Here is a 17,583-nt window from a genome sequence, read left to right as displayed (position 1 = left end):
TTATTGACATGACACATTAGGTCTACATTCCACAGACTCAAAGCGTAGATATATTTCCTCATTTTGTACTACTTGCAGCTTCACATTTAAATGCTGTATATACATCTAAGATCACCCAGTTAAAAACACCCAGAATGCAATCAGGAAACCAACCATCAGATGGCAGCAGAACGCCTACCAGGTTAGATAGCTCTATCTCCAGGCACCTCCCCATGTCAGCATTGATGGGTTAGGCTCTGGCTGCTAGACACCAAGACAGCCTCCATTTTCCCAATTTCAAAGGTTTTCGCTCTTCCTCCTCAGAGTTCCCTTTTTTCTTTCCTGAGACTTTGGACAGCAGAATCCCTTGGGAAGAAGCTCCTTCTCCAGCCAGTAGTGAGGCTTCTGGTGCTATCCACGGAACCCTTGGTGGCAGAGTCACACCTCCAAGCAGGTCTGTGGGCGATTAACAACCATTTCCTTGGGTATGGCCCCATGGCTATCCATGATGTCATTTGAAGGAGGTGGTTGGAAAAGCTTTCACAGCGACTAGCAGGTTCTAGACAATATACTTGAGCCTTGACACCTTCCAAGGTACTGGATATCGGGGGCGGCGGGGAAGTGAGCTACCTGTGGGGCGCTAAATTCAAAGCGACCGTGATTGCATTGGCCGGGAATCGAACCCGGGCCTCCCGCGTGGCAGGCGAGAATTCTACCACTGAACCACCAATGCTCTTCGGCAGGGCACGCGTGACTTCCCTCGCCTGGCAGGTTCTAAAAAGTCCTGCTTGAGGCCATGGTAGCCATGTCTGTGAATACCTTCAGATGTGGGTCAAGCCCACCCAAAGACATGCCTTTCTTCAACCGCACACACCACCACTGTTAAAATGTAGGACATCCCATTGCGTCTTTGAGGCTAGAAAGCCTTTCCATTGGAGAAGAAAAGCCACGACTGGGCCTGAGCTTTTTCTAAGTACCTTTGACTTGGGGTTGACTTGTCTAAATCAATGGCAGTGCCTATTAATCTACCTTGCCACTTTGCCGGATGGACCCACTCCCCATTCACATCCGTAGGAGATCTTTAGAGGGGCTCTACATTGGCCTCATGTGAGACTCTACAAAGTCACTAGGAGCTGCCTGAAACAGAGAGGAACAGATCTTTTCCGCTGAAAGCCTCCTATAAGCAGAATGTGGAAAGTGGCGGTCAAGCGCCAGGCGAGGTGGCCTCCCAGCCAAAGAATTTCCTGGAGTTTTTGTCCCATAGGACCGGTAGCATATTACATCCTCCTAATTTTGCAGCTGCTTCCAGCCTGGAGCAGAGTGGCGCAGCGGAAGCGTGCTGGGCCCATAACCCAGAGGTCGATGGATCGAAACCATCCTCTGCTAAGTTGGCTTTTTCCTCTGGCAATCTCTGTTTCCTTGCTTAGGTAAGGGCTTTCTTTCACCCACAAAATGCTTTGATTAATCAGGGCGTGCACCGCAGGCAGCCCGGCAACAAACCCACCCCTCAATGCACCAAGTCCCTTACACATGCTGTCTTTCAGGTGTTTGCTCTCGCTTGTATCATCTGTCCACTCCTAAGACAAAACTCCTACAATATGCCAACAGTCTGAACTGTGGAATTCATTGACATATTCGTAGATTTCTTGAGGGAGATTGTTGAAAAATATTTCTGTCCCAAACAGAGCATCTTCTCCAACCCAGTCTGCATGAGGGCCACCATATTTCCTCTGACCATTGACCTGTACAGGGTTAATATTACATCTTTCCATCCACTCCACAAGGGAAGATTTATTGTCTTTATACAGAGTTGTAATCCAAGCCTCGCTCTCAGCGTTCATCACGTTGTTGTCCATCATTGGAGAATGATCTGCGCTCTCCGTGGGCCCTAATCAGTGGGCAGAAGGCTAGCCCCTAGTTGCCTCCAAATGCCCTGTTCTGGTGGGGTCTGTCACACTTCTGTGTCAAGGAAGTGGGACCTGATTGTGGTGATAAAACCAGTGGAAACCTCTCAGCTTCTACATGGCACTTGCACTTTTGGCACTAATGGAATATTGTCTCTTGGCCATGGAAGCCTGGCCATGCTTTGGGTAATAGATTGCTTTGGTCCAACACTGCCTTGCGCAACTTTTCGCAGGCAAAGCAAGCAATTTCTGATTTGTGTTAGTCCTTGTGTGTCAAGGTATTGGCTGAAGCCACATGTGCCCGAGAGTGTCAACGCCATGGCACATGTTACGAGGATGACTCCTGCTTGGCCTTTTGACTAGAGAGGGTTGGCTTTTCCCACAGCGCTCAGCGCTGAGCCTGCCGAAAAAAAAAAAAATCAAAAGCAGGTCACCCCACGTGAAGGCTCTCCTTTGGAGGATGCGGGCATTGATCCCGCTACCTCTCGCATGCTAAGCGAGCGCTCTACCACTTGAGCTAATCCCCCATGGCTCAAGTCTTCTTTTTGCGCTCTAGTTGATCACTGCTCTCTTATGTGCTATGCGGAATAAAGTCCACCATCTGTTTTGTGTCACTGTGTTTCATTCAGCACAGCACAATGCAGCATCCCAGTACTATAGAACACCTGCCAGCAATCAACTCCTTCACTACCACCAACAATTGCCTCTCTCACTACCACTGTTGCCAGAGATGCAATCTTGAAGCGCAAAGGATTAAAAATCACCTTTTTACCCCCTACGCTGCTTATTGACATGACACATTAGGTCTACATTCCACAGACTCAAAGCGTAGATATATTTCCTCATTTTGTACTACTTGCAGCTTCACATTTAAATGCTCTATATACATCTAAGATCACCCAGTTACAAACACCCAGAATGCAATCAGGAAACCAACCATCAGATGGCAGCAGAACGCCTACCAGGTTAGATAGCTCTATCTCCAGGCACCTCCCCATGTCAGCATTGATGGGTTAGGCTCTGGCCGCTAGACGCCAAGACAGCCTCCATTTTCCCAATTTCAAAGGTTTTCGCTCTTCCTCCTCAGAGTTCCCTTTTTTCTTTCCTGAGACTTTGGACAGCAGAATCCCTTGGGAAGAAGCTCCTTCTCCAGCCAGTAGTGAGGCTTCTGGTGCTATCCACGGAACCCTTGGTGGCAGAGTCACACCTCCAAGCAGGTCTGTGGGAGATTAACAACCATTTCCTTGGGTATGGCCCCATGGCTATCCATGATGTCATTTGAAGGAGGTGGTTTGAAAAGCTTTCACAGCGACTAGCAGGTTCTAGACAATATACTTGAGCCTTGACACCTTCCAAGGTACTGGATATCGGGGGCGGCGGGGAAGTGAGCTACCTGTGGGGCGCTAAATACTAAGCGACCATGATTGCATTGGCCGGGAATCGAACCCGGGCCTCCCGCGTGGCAGGTGAGAATTCTACCACTGAACTACCAATGCTCTTCAGCAGGGCACGCGTGGCTTCCCTCGCCTGGCAGGTTCTAAAAAGTCCTGCTTGAGGCCATGGTAGCCATGTCTGTGAATACCTTCAGATGTGGGTCAAGCCCACCCAAAGACATGCCTTTCTTCAGCCGCACACACCACCACTGTTAAAATGTAGGACATCCCATTGCGTCTTTGAGGCTAGAAAGCCTTTCCATTGGAGAAGAAAAGCCAAGACTGGGCCAGAGCTTTTTCTAAGTACCTTTGACTTGGGGTTGACTTGTCTAAATCAATGGCAGTGCCTATTAATCTACCTTGCCACTTTGCCGGATGGACCCACTCCCCATTCACATCCGTAGGAGATCTTTAGAGGGGCTCTACATTGGCCTCATGTGAGACTCTACAAAGTCACTAGGAGCTGCCTGAAACAGAGAGGAACAGATCTTTTCTGCTGAAAGCCTCCTATAAGCAGAATGTGGAAAGTGGCGGTCAAGCGCCAGGCGAGGTGGCCTCCCAGCCAAAGAATTTCCTGGAGTTTTTGTCCCATAGGACCGGTAGCATATTACATCCTCCTAATTTTGCAGCTGCTTCCAGCCTGGAGCAGAGTGGCGCAGCGGAAGCGTGCTGGGCCCATAACCCAGAGGTCGATGGATCGAAACCATCCTCTGCTAAGTTGGCTTTTTCCTCTGGCAATCTCTGTTTCCTTGCTTAGGCAAAGGGCTTTCTTTCACCCACAAAATGCTTTGATTAATCAGGGCGCGCACCGCAGGCAGCCCGGCAACAAACCCACCCCTCAATGCACCAAGTCCCTTACACATGCTGTCTTTCAGGTGTTTGCTCTCGATTGTATCATCTGTCCACTCCTAAGACAAAACTCCTACAATATGCCAACAGTCTGAACTGTGGAATTGATTGACATTTTCGTAGATTTCTTGAGGGAGATTGTTGAAAAATATTTCTGTCCCAAACAGAGGATCTTCTCCAACCCAGTCTGCATGAGGGCCACCATATTTCCTCTGACCATTGACCTATACAGGGTTAATATTACATCTTTCCATCCACTCCACAAGGGAAGATTTATTGTCTTTATACAGAGTTGTAATCCAAGCCTCGCTCTCAGCGTTCATCACGTTGTTGTCCATCATTGGAGAATGATCTGCGCTCTCCGTGGGTCCTAATCAGTGGGCAGAAGGCTAGCCCCTAGTTGCCTCCAAATGCCCTGTTCTGGTGGGGTCTGTCACACTTCTGTGTCAAGGAAGTGGGACCTGATTGTGGTGATAAAACCAGTGGAAACCTCTCAGCTTCTACATGGCACTTGCACTTTTGGCACTAATGGAATATTGTCTCTTGGCCATGGAAGCCTGGCCATGCTTTGGGTAATAGATTGCTTTGGTCCAACACTGCCTTGCGCAACTTCTCGCAGGCAAAGCAAGCAATTTCTGATTTGTGTTAGTCCTTGTGTGTCAAGGTATTGGCTGAAGCCACATGTGCCCGAGAGTGTCAACGCCATGGCACATGTTACGAGGATGACTCCTGCTTGGCCTTTTGACTAGAGAGGGTTGGCTTTTCCCACAGCGCTCAGCGCTGAGCCTGCCGAAAAAAAAAAAAATCAAAAGCAGGTCACCCCACGTGAAGGCTCTCCTTTGGAGGATGCGGGCATTGATCCCGCTACCTCTCGCATGCTAAGCGAGCGCGCTACCACTTGAGCTAATCCCCCATGGCTCAAGTCATCTTTTTGCGCTCTAGTTGATCACTGCTCTCTTATGTGCTACGCGGAATAAAGTCCACCATCTGTTTTGTGTCACTGTGTTTCATTCAGCACAGCACAATGCAGCATCCCAGTACTATAGAACACCTGCCAGCAATCAACTCCTTCACTACCACCAACAATTGCCTCTCTCACTACCACTGTTGCCAGAGATGCAATCTTGAAGCGCAAAGGATTAAAAATCACCTTTTTACCCCCTACGCTGCTTATTGACATGACACATTAGGTCTACATTCCACAGACTCAAAGCGTAGATATATTTCCTCATTTTGTACTACTTGCAGCTTCACATTTAAATGCTGTATATACATCTAAGATCACCCAGTTAAAAACACCCAGAATGCAATCAGGAAACCAACCATCAGATGGCAGCAGAACGCCTACCAGGTTAGATAGCTCTATCTCCAGGCACCTCCCCATGTCAGCATTGATGGGTTAGGCTCTGGCTGCTAGACACCAAGACAGCCTCCATTTTCCCAATTTCAAAGGTTTTCGCTCTTCCTCCTCAGAGTTCCCTTTTTTCTTTCCTGAGACTTTGGACAGCAGAATCCCTTGGGAAGAAGCTCCTTCTCCAGCCAGTAGTGAGGCTTCTGGTGCTATCCACGGAACCCTTGGTGGCAGAGTCACACCTCCAAGCAGGTCTGTGGGCGATTAACAACCATTTCCTTGGGTATGGCCCCATGGCTATCCATGATGTCATTTGAAGGAGGTGGTTGGAAAAGCTTTCACAGCGACTAGCAGGTTCTAGACAATATACTTGAGCCTTGACACCTTCCAAGGTACTGGATATTGGGGGCGGCGGGGAAGTGAGCTACCTGTGGGGCGCTAAATTCAAAGCGACCGTGATTGCATTGGCCGGGAATCGAACCCGGGCCTCCCGCGTGGCAGGCGAGAATTCTACCACTGAACCACCAATGCTCTTCGGCAGGGCACGCGTGACTTCCCTCGCCTGGCAGGTTCTAAAAAGTCCTGCTTGAGGCCATGGTAGCCATGTCTGTGAATACCTTCAGATGTGGGTCAAGCCCACCCAAAGACATGCCTTTCTTCAACCGCACACACCACCACTGTTAAAATGTAGGACATCCCATTGCGTCTTTGAGGCTAGAAAGCCTTTCCATTGGAGAAGAAAAGCCACGACTGGGCCAGAGCTTTTTCTAAGTACCTTTGACTTGGGGTTGACTTGTCTAAATCAATGGCAGTGCCTATTAATCTACCTTGCCACTTTGCCGGATGGACCCACTCCCCATTCACATCCGTAGGAGATCTTTAGAGGGGCTCTACATTGGCCTCATGTGAGACTCTACAAAGTCACTAGGAGCTGCCTGAAACAGAGAGGAACAGATCTTTTCCGCTGAAAGCCTCCTATAAGCAGAATGTGGAAAGTGGCGGTCAAGCGCCAGGCGAGGTGGCCTCCCAGCCAAAGAATTTCCTGGAGTTTTTGTCCCATAGGACCGGTAGCATATTACATCCTCCTAATTTTGCAGCTGCTTCCAGCCTGGAGCAGAGTGGCGCAGCGGAAGCGTGCTGGGCCCATAACCCAGAGGTCGATGGATCGAAACCATCCTCTGCTAAGTTGGCTTTTTCCTCTGGCAATCTCTGTTTCCTTGCTTAGGTAAGGGCTTTCTTTCACCCACAAAATGCTTTGATTAATCAGGGCGTGCACCGCAGGCAGCCCGGCAACAAACCCACCCCTCAATGCACCAAGTCCCTTACACATGCTGTCTTTCAGGTGTTTGCTCTCGCTTGTATCATCTGTCCACTCCTAAGACAAAACTCCTACAATATGCCAACAGTCTGAACTGTGGAATTCATTGACATATTCGTAGATTTCTTGAGGGAGATTGTTGAAAAATATTTCTGTCCCAAACAGAGCATCTTCTCCAACCCAGTCTGCATGAGGGCCACCATATTTCCTCTGACCATTGACCTGTACAGGGTTAATATTACATCTTTCCATCCACTCCACAAGGGAAGATTTATTGTCTTTATACAGAGTTGTAATCCAAGCCTCGCTCTCAGCGTTCATCACGTTGTTGTCCATCATTGGAGAATGATCTGCGCTCTCCGTGGGCCCTAATCAGTGGGCAGAAGGCTAGCCCCTAGTTGCCTCCAAATGCCCTGTTCTGGTGGGGTCTGTCACACTTCTGTGTCAAGGAAGTGGGACCTGATTGTGGTGATAAAACCAGTGGAAACCTCTCAGCTTCTACATGGCACTTGCACTTTTGGCACTAATGGAATATTGTCTCTTGGCCATGGAAGCCTGGCCATGCTTTGGGTAATAGATTGCTTTGGTCCAACACTGCCTTGCGCAACTTTTCGCAGGCAAAGCAAGCAATTTCTGATTTGTGTTAGTCCTTGTGTGTCAAGGTATTGGCTGAAGCCACATGTGCCCGAGAGTGTCAACGCCATGGCACATGTTACGAGGATGACTCCTGCTTGGCCTTTTGACTAGAGAGGGTTGGCTTTTCCCACAGCGCTCAGCGCTGAGCCTGCCGAAAAAAAAAAAAATCAAAAGCAGGTCACCCCACGTGAAGGCTCTCCTTTGGAGGATGCGGGCATTGATCCCGCTACCTCTCGCATGCTAAGCGAGCGCTCTACCACTTGAGCTAATCCCCCATGGCTCAAGTCTTCTTTTTGCGCTCTAGTTGATCACTGCTCTCTTATGTGCTATGCGGAATAAAGTCCACCATCTGTTTTGTGTCACTGTGTTTCATTCAGCACAGCACAATGCAGCATCCCAGTACTATAGAACACCTGCCAGCAATCAACTCCTTCACTACCACCAACAATTGCCTCTCTCACTACCAATGTTGCCAGAGATGCAATCTTGAAGCGCAAAGGATTAAAAATCACCTTTTTACCCCCTACGCTGCTTATTGACATGACACATTAGGTCTACATTCCACAGACTCAAAGCGTAGATATATTTCCTCATTTTGTACTACTTGCAGCTTCACATTTAAATGCTCTATATACATCTAAGATCACCCAGTTACAAACACCCAGAATGCAATCAGGAAACCAACCATCAGATGGCAGCAGAACGCCTACCAGGTTAGATAGCTCTATCTCCAGGCACCTCCCCATGTCAGCATTGATGGGTTAGGCTCTGGCCGCTAGACGCCAAGACAGCCTCCATTTTCCCAATTTCAAAGGTTTTCGCTCTTCCTCCTCAGAGTTCCCTTTTTTCTTTCCTGAGACTTTGGACAGCAGAATCCCTTGGGAAGAAGCTCCTTCTCCAGCCAGTAGTGAGGCTTCTGGTGCTATCCACGGAACCCTTGGTGGCAGAGTCACACCTCCAAGCAGGTCTGTGGGAGATTAACAACCATTTCCTTGGGTATGGCCCCATGGCTATCCATGATGTCATTTGAAGGAGGTGGTTTGAAAAGCTTTCACAGCGACTAGCAGGTTCTAGACAATATACTTGAGCCTTGACACCTTCCAAGGTACTGGATATCGGGGGCGGCGGGGAAGTGAGCTACCTGTGGGGCGCTAAATACTAAGCGACCATGATTGCATTGGCTGGGAATCGAACCCGGGCCTCCCGCGTGGCAGGCGAGAATTCTACCACTGAACTACCAATGCTCTTCAGCAGGGCACGCGTGGCTTCCCTCGCCTGGCAGGTTCTAAAAAGTCCTGCTTGAGGCCATGGTAGCCATGTCTGTGAATACCTTCAGATGTGGGTCAAGCCCACCCAAAGACATGCCTTTCTTCAGCCGCACACACCACCACTGTTAAAATGTAGGACATCCCATTGCGTCTTTGAGGCTAGAAAGCCTTTCCATTGGAGAAGAAAAGCCAAGACTGGGCCAGAGCTTTTTCTAAGTACCTTTGACTTGGGGTTGACTTGTCTAAATCAATGGCAGTGCCTATTAATCTACCTTGCCACTTTGCCGGATGGACCCACTCCCCATTCACATCCGTAGGAGATCTTTAGAGGGGCTCTACATTGGCCTCATGTGAGACTCTACAAAGTCACTAGGAGCTGCCTGAAACAGAGAGGAACAGATCTTTTCCGCTGAAAGCCTCCTATAAGCAGAATGTGGAAAGTGGCGGTCAAGCGCCAGGCGAGGTGGCCTCCCAGCCAAAGAATTTCCTGGAGTTTTTGTCCAATAGGACCGGTAGCATATTACATCCTCCTAATTTTGCAGCTGCTTCCAGCCTGGAACAGGGTGGCGCAGCGGAAGCGTGCTGGGCCCATAACCCAGAGGTCGATGGATCGAAACCATCCTCTGCTAAGTTGGCTTTTTCCTCTGGCAATCTCTGTTTCCTTGCTTAGGTAAGGGCTTTCTTTCACCCACAAAATGCTTTGATTAATCAGGGCGCGCACCGCAGGCAGCCCGGCAACAAACCCACGCCCCAATGCACCAAGTCCCTTACACATGCTGTCTTTCAGGTGTTTGCTCTCGCTTGTATCATCTGTCCACTCCTAAGACAAAACTCCTACAATATGCCAACAGTCTGAACTGTGGAATTCATTGACATATTCGTAGATTTCTTGAGGGAGATTGTTGAAAAATATTTCTGTCCCAAACAGAGCATCTTCTCCAACCCAGTCTGCATGAGGGCCACCATATTTCCTCTGACCATTGACCTGTACAGGGTTAATATTACATCTTTCCATCCACTCCACAAGGGAAGATTTATTGTCTTTATACAGAGTTGTAATCCAAGCCTCGCTCTCAGCGTTCATCACGTTGTTGTCCATCATTGGAGAATGATCTGCGCTCTCCGTGGGCCCTAATCAGTGGGCAGAAGGCTAGCCCCTAGTTGCCTCCAAATGCCCTGTTCTGGTGGGGTCTGTCACACTTCTGTGTCAAGGAAGTGGGACCTGATTGTGGTGATAAAACCAGTGGAAACCTCTCAGCTTCTACATGGCACTTGCACTTTTGGCACTAATGGAATATTGTCTCTTGGCCATGGAAGCCTGGCCATGCTTTGGGTAATAGATTGCTTTGGTCCAACACTGCCTTGCGCAACTTCTCGCAGGCAAAGCAAGCAATTTCTGATTTGTGTTAGTCCTTGTGTGTCAAGGTATTGGCTGAAGCCACATGTGCCCGAGAGTGTCAACGCCATGGCACATGTTACGAGGTTGACTCCTGCTTGGCCTTTTGACTAGAGAGGGTTGGCTTTTCCCACAGCGCTCAGCGCTGAGCCTGCCGAAAAAAAAAAAAATCAAAAGCAGGTCACCCCACGTGAAGGCTCTCCTTTGGAGGATGCGGGCATTGATCCCGCTACCTCTCACATGCTAAGCGAGCGCTCTACCACTTGAGCTAATCCCCCATGGCTCAAGTCTTCTTTTTGCGCTCTAGTTGATCACTGCTCTCTTATGTGCTACGCGGAATAAAGTCCACCATCTGTTTTGTGTCACTGTGTTTCATTCAGCACAGCACAATGCAGCATCCCAGTACTATAGAACACCTGCCAGCAATCAACTCCTTCACTACCACCAACAATTGCCTCTCTCACTACCACTGTTGCCAGAGATGCAATCTTGAAGCGCAAAGGATTAAAAATCACCTTTTTACCCCCTACGCTGCTTATTGACATGACACATTAGGTCTACATTCCACAGACTCAAAGCGTAGATATATTTCCTCATTTTGTACTACTTGCAGCTTCACATTTAAATGCTCTATATACATCTAAGATCACCCAGTTACAAACACCCAGAATGCAATCAGGAAACCAACCATCAGATGGCAGCAGAACGCCTACCAGGTTAGATAGCTCTATCTCCAGGCACCTCCCCATGTCAGCATTGATGGGTTAGGCTCTGGCCGCTAGACGCCAAGACAGCCTCTATTTTCCCAATTTCAAAGGTTTTCGCTCTTCCTCCTCAGAGTTCCCTTTTTTCTTTCCTGAGACTTTGGACAGCAGAATCCCTTGGGAAGAAGCTCCTTCTCCAGCCAGTAGTGAGGCTTCTGGTGCTATCCACGGAACCCTTGGTGGCAGAGTCACACCTCCAAGCAGGTCTGTGGGAGATTAACAACCATTTCCTTGGGTATTGCCCCATGGCTATCCATGATGTCATTTGAAGGAGGTGGTTTGAAAAGCTTTCACAGCGACTAGCAGGTTCTAGACAATATACTTGAGCCTTGACACCTTCCAAGGTACTGGATATCGGGGGCGGCGGGGAAGTGAGCTACCTGTGTGGCGCTAAATACAAAGCGACCGTGATTGCATTGGCCGGGAATCGAACCCGGGCCTCCCGCGTGGCAGGCGAAAATTCTACCACTGAACCACCAATGCTCTTCGGCAGGATACGCGTGGCTTCCCTCACCTGGCAGGTTCTAAAAAGTCCTGCTTGAGGCCATGGTAGCCATGTCTGTGAATACCTTCAGATGTGGGTCAAGCCCACCCAAAGACATGCCTTTCTTCAGCCGCACACACCACCACTGTTAAAATGTAGGACATCCCATTGCGTCTTTGAGGCTAGAAAGCCTTTCCATTGGAGAAGAAAAGCCAAGACTGGGCCAGAGCTTTTTCTAAGTACCTTTGACTTGGGGTTGACTTGTCTAAATCAATGGCAGTGCCTATTAATCTACCTTGCCACTTTGCCGGATGGACCCACTCCCCATTCACATCCGTAGGAGATCTTTAGAGGGGCTCTACATTGGCCTCATGTGAGACTCTACAAAGTCACTAGGAGCTGCCTGAAACAGAGAGGAACAGATCTTTTCCGCTGAAAGCCTCCTATAAGCAGAATGTGGAAAGTGGCGGTCAAGCGCCAGGCGAGGTGGCCTCCCAGCCAAAGAATTTCCTGGAGTTTTTGTCCCATAGGACCGGTAGCATATTACATCCTCCTAATTTTGCAGCTGCTTCCAGCCTGGAGCAGAGTGGCGCAGCGGAAGCGTGCTGGGCCCATAACCCAGAGGTTGATGGATCAAAACCATCTTCTGCTAAGTTGGCTTTTTCCTCTGGCAATCTCTGTTTCCTTGCTTAGGTAAGGGCTTTCTTTCACCCACAAAATGCTTTGATTAATCAGGGCGCGCACCGCAGGCAGCCCGGCAACAAACCCACCCCTCAATGCACCAAGTCCCTTACACATGCTGTCTTTCAGGTGTTTGCTCTCGCTTGTATCATCTGTCCACTCCTAAGACAAAACTCCTACAATATGCCAACAGTCTGAACTGTGGAATTCATTGACATATTCGTAGATTTCTTGAGGGAGATTGTTGAAAAATATTTCTGTCCCAAACAGAGCATCTTCTCCAACCCAGTCTGCAGGAGGGCCACCATATTTCCTCTGACCATTGACCTGTACAGGGTTAATATTACATCTTTCCATCCACTCCACAAGGGAAGATTTATTGTCTTTATACAGAGTTGTAATCCAAGCCTCGCTCTCAGCGTTCATCACGTTGTTGTCCATCATTGGAGAATGATCTGCGCTCTCCGTGGGCCCTAATCAGTGGGCAGAAGGCTAGCCCCTAGTTGCCTCCAAATGCCCTGTTCTGGTGGGGTCTGTCACACTTCTGTGTCAAGGAAGTGGGACCTGATTGTGGTGATAAAACCAGTGGAAACCTCTCAGCTTCTACATGGCACTTGCACTTTTGGCACTAATGGAATATTGTCTCTTGGCCATGGAAGCCTGGCCATGCTTTGGGTAATAGATTGCTTTGGTCCAACACTGCCTTGCGCAACTTCTCGCAGGCAAAGCAAGCAATTTCTGATTTGTGTTAGTCCTTGTGTGTCAAGGTATTGGCTGAAGCCACATGTGCCCGAGAGTGTCAACGCCATGGCACATGTTACGAGGATGACTCCTGCTTGGCGTTTTGACTAGAGAGGGTTGGCTTTTCCCACAGCGCTCAGCGCTGAGCCTGCCGAAAAAAAAAAAAATCAAAAGCAGGTCACCCCACGTGAAGGCTCTCCTTTGGAGGATGCGGGCATTGATCCCGCTACCTCTCGCATGCTAAGCGAGCGCTCTACCACTTGAGCTAATCCCCCATGGCTCAAGTCTTCTTTTTGCGCTCTAGTTGATCACTGCTCTCTTATGTGCTACGCGGAATAAAGTCCACCATCTGTTTTGTGTCACTGTGTTTCATTCAGCACAGCACAATGCAGCATCCCAGTACTATAGAACACCTGCCAGCAATCAACTCCTTCACTACCACCAACAATTGCCTCTCTCACTACCACTGTTGCCAGAGATGCAATCTTGAAGCGCAAAGGATTAAAAATCACCTTTTTACCCCCTACGCTGCTTATTGACATGACACATTAGGTCTACATTCCACAGACTCAAAGCGTAGATATATTTCCTCATTTTTTACTACTTGCAGCTTCACATTTAAATGCTGTATATACATCTAAGATCACCCAGTTACAAACACCCAGAATGCAATCAGGAAACCAACCATCAGATGGCAGCAGAACGCCTACCAGGTTAGATAGCTCTATCTCCAGGCACCTCCCCATGTCAGCATTGATGGGTTAGGCTCTGGCCGCTAGACGCCAAGACAGCCTCCATTTTCCCAATTTCAAATGTTTTCGCTCTTCCTCCTCAGAGTTCCCTTTTTTCTTTCCTGAGACTTTGGACAGCAGAATCCCTTGGGAAGAAGCTCCTTCTCCAGCCAGTAGTGAGGCTTCTGGTGCTATCCACGGAACCCTTGGTGGCAGAGTCACACCTCCAAGCAGGTCTGTGGGCGATTAACAACCATTTCCTTGGGTATGGCCCCATGGCTATCCATGATGTCATTTGAAGGAGGTGGTTTGAAAAGCTTTCACAGCGACTAGCAGGTTCTAGACAATATACTTGAGCCTTGACACCTTCCAAGGTACTGGATATCGGGGGCGGCGGGGAAGTGAGCTACCTGTGGGGCGCTAAATACTAAGCGACCGTGATTGCATTGGCCGGGAATCGAACCCGGGCCTCCCGCGTGGCAGGTGAGAATTCTACCACTGAACTACCAATGCTCTTCAGCAGGGCACGCGTGGCTTCCCTCGCCTGGCAGGTTCTAAAAAGTCCTGCTTGAGGCCATGGTAGCCATGTCTGTGAATACCTTCAGATGTGGGTCAAGCCCACCCAAAGACATGCCTTTCTTCAGCCGCACACACCACCACTGTTAAAATGTAGGACATCCCATTGCGTCTTTGAGGCTAGAAAGCCTTTCCATTGGAGAAGAAAAGCCAAGACTGGGCCAGAGCTTTTTCTAAGTACCTTTGACTTGGGGTTGACTTGTCTAAATCAATGGCAGTGCCTATTAATCTACCTTGCCACTTTGCCGGATGGACCCACTCCCCATTCACATCCGTAGGAGATCTTTAGAGGGGCTCTACATTGGCCTCATGTGAGACTCTACAAAGTCACTAGGAGCTGCCTGAAACAGAGAGGAACAGATCTTTTCCGCTGAAAGCCTCCTATAAGCAGAATGTGGAAAGTGGCGGTCAAGCGCCAGGCGAGGTGGCCTCCCAGCCAAAGAATTTCCTGGAGTTTTTGTCCCATAGGACCGGTAGCATATTACATCCTCCTAATTTTGCAGCTGCTTCCAGCCTGGAGCAGAGTGGCGCAGCGGAAGCGTGCTGGGCCCATAACCCAGAGGTCGATGGATCGAAACCATCCTCTGCTAAGTTGGCTTTTTCCTCTGGCAATCTCTGTTTCCTTGCTTAGGCAAAGGGCTTTCTTTCACCCACAAAATGCTTTGATTAATCAGGGCGCGCACCGCAGGCAGCCCGGCAACAAACCCACCCCTCAATGCACCAAGTCCCTTACACATGCTGTCTTTCAGGTGTTTGCTCTCGATTGTATCATCTGTCCACTCCTAAGACAAAACTCCTACAATATGCCAACAGTCTGAACTGTGGAATTGATTGACATTTTCGTAGATTTCTTGAGGGAGATTGTTGAAAAATATTTCTGTCCCAAACAGAGGATCTTCTCCAACCCAGTCTGCATGAGGGCCACCATATTTCCTCTGACCATTGACCTATACAGGGTTAATATTACATCTTTCCATCCACTCCACAAGGGAAGATTTATTGTCTTTATACAGAGTTGTAATCCAAGCCTCGCTCTCAGCGTTCATCACGTTGTTGTCCATCATTGGAGAATGATCTGCGCTCTCCGTGGGTCCTAATCAGTGGGCAGAAGGCTAGCCCCTAGTTGCCTCCAAATGCCCTGTTCTGGTGGGGTCTGTCACACTTCTGTGTCAAGGAAGTGGGACCTGATTGTGGTGATAAAACCAGTGGAAACCTCTCAGCTTCTACATGGCACTTGCACTTTTGGCACTAATGGAATATTGTCTCTTGGCCATGGAAGCCTGGCCATGCTTTGGGTAATAGATTGCTTTGGTCCAACACTGCCTTGCGCAACTTCTCGCAGGCAAAGCAAGCAATTTCTGATTTGTGTTAGTCCTTGTGTGTCAAGGTATTGGCTGAAGCCACATGTGCCCGAGAGTGTCAACGCCATGGCACATGTTACGAGGATGACTCCTGCTTGGCCTTTTGACTAGAGAGGGTTGGCTTTTCCCACAGCGCTCAGCGCTGAGCCTGCCGAAAAAAAAAAAAATCAAAAGCAGGTCACCCCACGTGAAGGCTCTCCTTTGGAGGATGCGGGCATTGATTCCGCTACCTCTCGCATGCTAAGCGAGCGCGCTACCACTTGAGCTAATCCCCCATGGCTCAAGTCATCTTTTTGCGCTCTAGTTGATCACTGCTCTCTTATGTGCTACGCGGAATAAAGTCCACCATCTGTTTTGTGTCACTGTGTTTCATTCAGCACAGCACAATGCAGCATCCCAGTACTATAGAACACCTGCCAGCAATCAACTCCTTCACTACCACCAACAATTGCCTCTCTCACTACCACTGTTGCCAGAGATGCAATCTTGAAGCGCAAAGGATTAAAAATCACCTTTTTACCCCCTACGCTGCTTATTGACATGACACATTAGGTCTACATTCCACAGACTCAAAGCGTAGATATATTTCCTCATTTTGTACTACTTGCAGCTTCACATTTAAATGCTGTATATACATCTAAGATCACCCAGTTAAAAACACCCAGAATGCAATCAGGAAACCAACCATCAGATGGCAGCAGAACGCCTACCAGGTTAGATAGCTCTATCTCCAGGCACCTCCCCATGTCAGCATTGATGGGTTAGGCTCTGGCTGCTAGACACCAAGACAGCCTCCATTTTCCCAATTTCAAAGGTTTTCGCTCTTCCTCCTCAGAGTTCCCTTTTTTCTTTCCTGAGACTTTGGACAGCAGAATCCCTTGGGAAGAAGCTCCTTCTCCAGCCAGTAGTGAGGCTTCTGGTGCTATCCACGGAACCCTTGGTGGCAGAGTCACACCTCCAAGCAGGTCTGTGGGCGATTAACAACCATTTCCTTGGGTATGGCCCCATGGCTATCCATGATGTCATTTGAAGGAGGTGGTTGGAAAAGCTTTCACAGCGACTAGCAGGTTCTAGACAATATACTTGAGCCTTGACACCTTCCAAGGTACTGGATATCGGGGGCGGCGGGGAAGTGAGCTACCTGTGGGGCGCTAAATTCAAAGCGACCGTGATTGCATTGGCCGGGAATCGAACCCGGGCCTCCCGCGTGGCAGGCGAGAATTCTACCACTGAACCACCAATGCTCTTCGGCAGGGCACGCGTGACTTCCCTCGCCTGGCAGGTTCTAAAAAGTCCTGCTTGAGGCCATGGTAGCCATGTCTGTGAATACCTTCAGATGTGGGTCAAGCCCACCCAAAGACATGCCTTTCTTCAACCGCACACACCACCACTGTTAAAATGTAGGACATCCCATTGCGTCTTTGAGGCTAGAAAGCCTTTCCATTGGAGAAGAAAAGCCACGACTGGGCCTGAGCTTTTTCTAAGTACCTTTGACTTGGGGTTGACTTGTCTAAATCAATGGCAGTGCCTATTAATCTACCTTGCCACTTTGCCGGATGGACCCACTCCCCATTCACATCCGTAGGAGATCTTTAGAGGGGCTCTACATTGGCCTCATGTGAGACTCTACAAAGTCACTAGGAGCTGCCTGAAACAGAGAGGAACAGATCTTTTCCGCTGAAAGCCTCCTATAAGCAGAATGTGGAAAGTGGCGGTCAAGCGCCAGGCGAGGTGGCCTCCCAGCCAAAGAATTTCCTGGAGTTTTTGTCCCATAGGACCGGTAGCATATTACATCCTCCTAATTTTGCAGCTGCTTCCAGCCTGGAGCAGAGTGGCGCAGCGGAAGCGTGCTGGGCCCATAACCCAGAGGTCGATGGATCGAAACCATCCTCTGCTAAGTTGGCTTTTTCCTCTGGCAATCTCTGTTTCCTTGCTTAGGTAAGGGCTTTCTTTCACCCACAAAATGCTTTGATTAATCAGGGCGTGCACCGCAGGCAGCCCGGCAACAAACCCACCCCTCAATGCACCAAGTCCCTTACACATGCTGTCTTTCAGGTGTTTGCTCTCGCTTGTATCATCTGTCCACTCCTAAGACAAAACTCCTACAATAT

General features: G+C 49.0%; 10 non-coding genes across 10 annotated transcripts; all 10 read right to left on the bottom strand.

Moving 5' to 3' along the window:
• Positions 1-641: 641 nt before the first annotated feature.
• On the bottom strand, positions 642-712 carry TRNAG-GCC (transfer RNA glycine (anticodon GCC)). Its single transcript has one exon. It is a non-coding gene; the product is annotated as a tRNA-Gly (tRNA).
• A 1,625-nt stretch (positions 713-2,337) lies between these two features.
• On the bottom strand, positions 2,338-2,410 carry TRNAA-AGC (transfer RNA alanine (anticodon AGC)). Its single transcript has one exon. It is a non-coding gene; the product is annotated as a tRNA-Ala (tRNA).
• Positions 2,411-3,308: 898 nt separating this feature from the next.
• TRNAG-GCC (transfer RNA glycine (anticodon GCC)) lies at positions 3,309-3,379 on the bottom strand. The gene has a single exon. It is a non-coding gene; the product is annotated as a tRNA-Gly (tRNA).
• A 2,597-nt stretch (positions 3,380-5,976) lies between these two features.
• Positions 5,977-6,047, bottom strand: TRNAG-GCC (transfer RNA glycine (anticodon GCC)). Its single transcript has one exon. It is a non-coding gene; the product is annotated as a tRNA-Gly (tRNA).
• Positions 6,048-7,672: 1,625 nt separating this feature from the next.
• On the bottom strand, positions 7,673-7,745 carry TRNAA-AGC (transfer RNA alanine (anticodon AGC)). Its single transcript has one exon. It is a non-coding gene; the product is annotated as a tRNA-Ala (tRNA).
• Positions 7,746-10,339: 2,594 nt separating this feature from the next.
• On the bottom strand, positions 10,340-10,412 carry TRNAA-AGC (transfer RNA alanine (anticodon AGC)). The gene has a single exon. It is a non-coding gene; the product is annotated as a tRNA-Ala (tRNA).
• Positions 10,413-11,310: 898 nt separating this feature from the next.
• TRNAG-GCC (transfer RNA glycine (anticodon GCC)) lies at positions 11,311-11,381 on the bottom strand. Its single transcript has one exon. It is a non-coding gene; the product is annotated as a tRNA-Gly (tRNA).
• A 1,625-nt stretch (positions 11,382-13,006) lies between these two features.
• Positions 13,007-13,079, bottom strand: TRNAA-AGC (transfer RNA alanine (anticodon AGC)). The gene has a single exon. It is a non-coding gene; the product is annotated as a tRNA-Ala (tRNA).
• Positions 13,080-13,977: 898 nt separating this feature from the next.
• On the bottom strand, positions 13,978-14,048 carry TRNAG-GCC (transfer RNA glycine (anticodon GCC)). Its single transcript has one exon. It is a non-coding gene; the product is annotated as a tRNA-Gly (tRNA).
• A 2,597-nt stretch (positions 14,049-16,645) lies between these two features.
• On the bottom strand, positions 16,646-16,716 carry TRNAG-GCC (transfer RNA glycine (anticodon GCC)). The gene has a single exon. It is a non-coding gene; the product is annotated as a tRNA-Gly (tRNA).
• Between the last annotated feature and the right edge of the window lie 867 nt (positions 16,717-17,583).

Source organism: Staurois parvus, unplaced genomic scaffold (genome assembly GCF_062004578.1).
Source record: "Staurois parvus isolate SC_StPar_1 unplaced genomic scaffold, SC_StPar_1.0 ptg001181l, whole genome shotgun sequence".
NCBI classification, from domain to species: Eukaryota; Metazoa; Chordata; class Amphibia; order Anura; family Ranidae; genus Staurois; species Staurois parvus.
The sequence above is the reverse complement of the archived record's forward strand: the minus strand, read 5'-3'. Positions and strand labels throughout refer to the sequence as shown.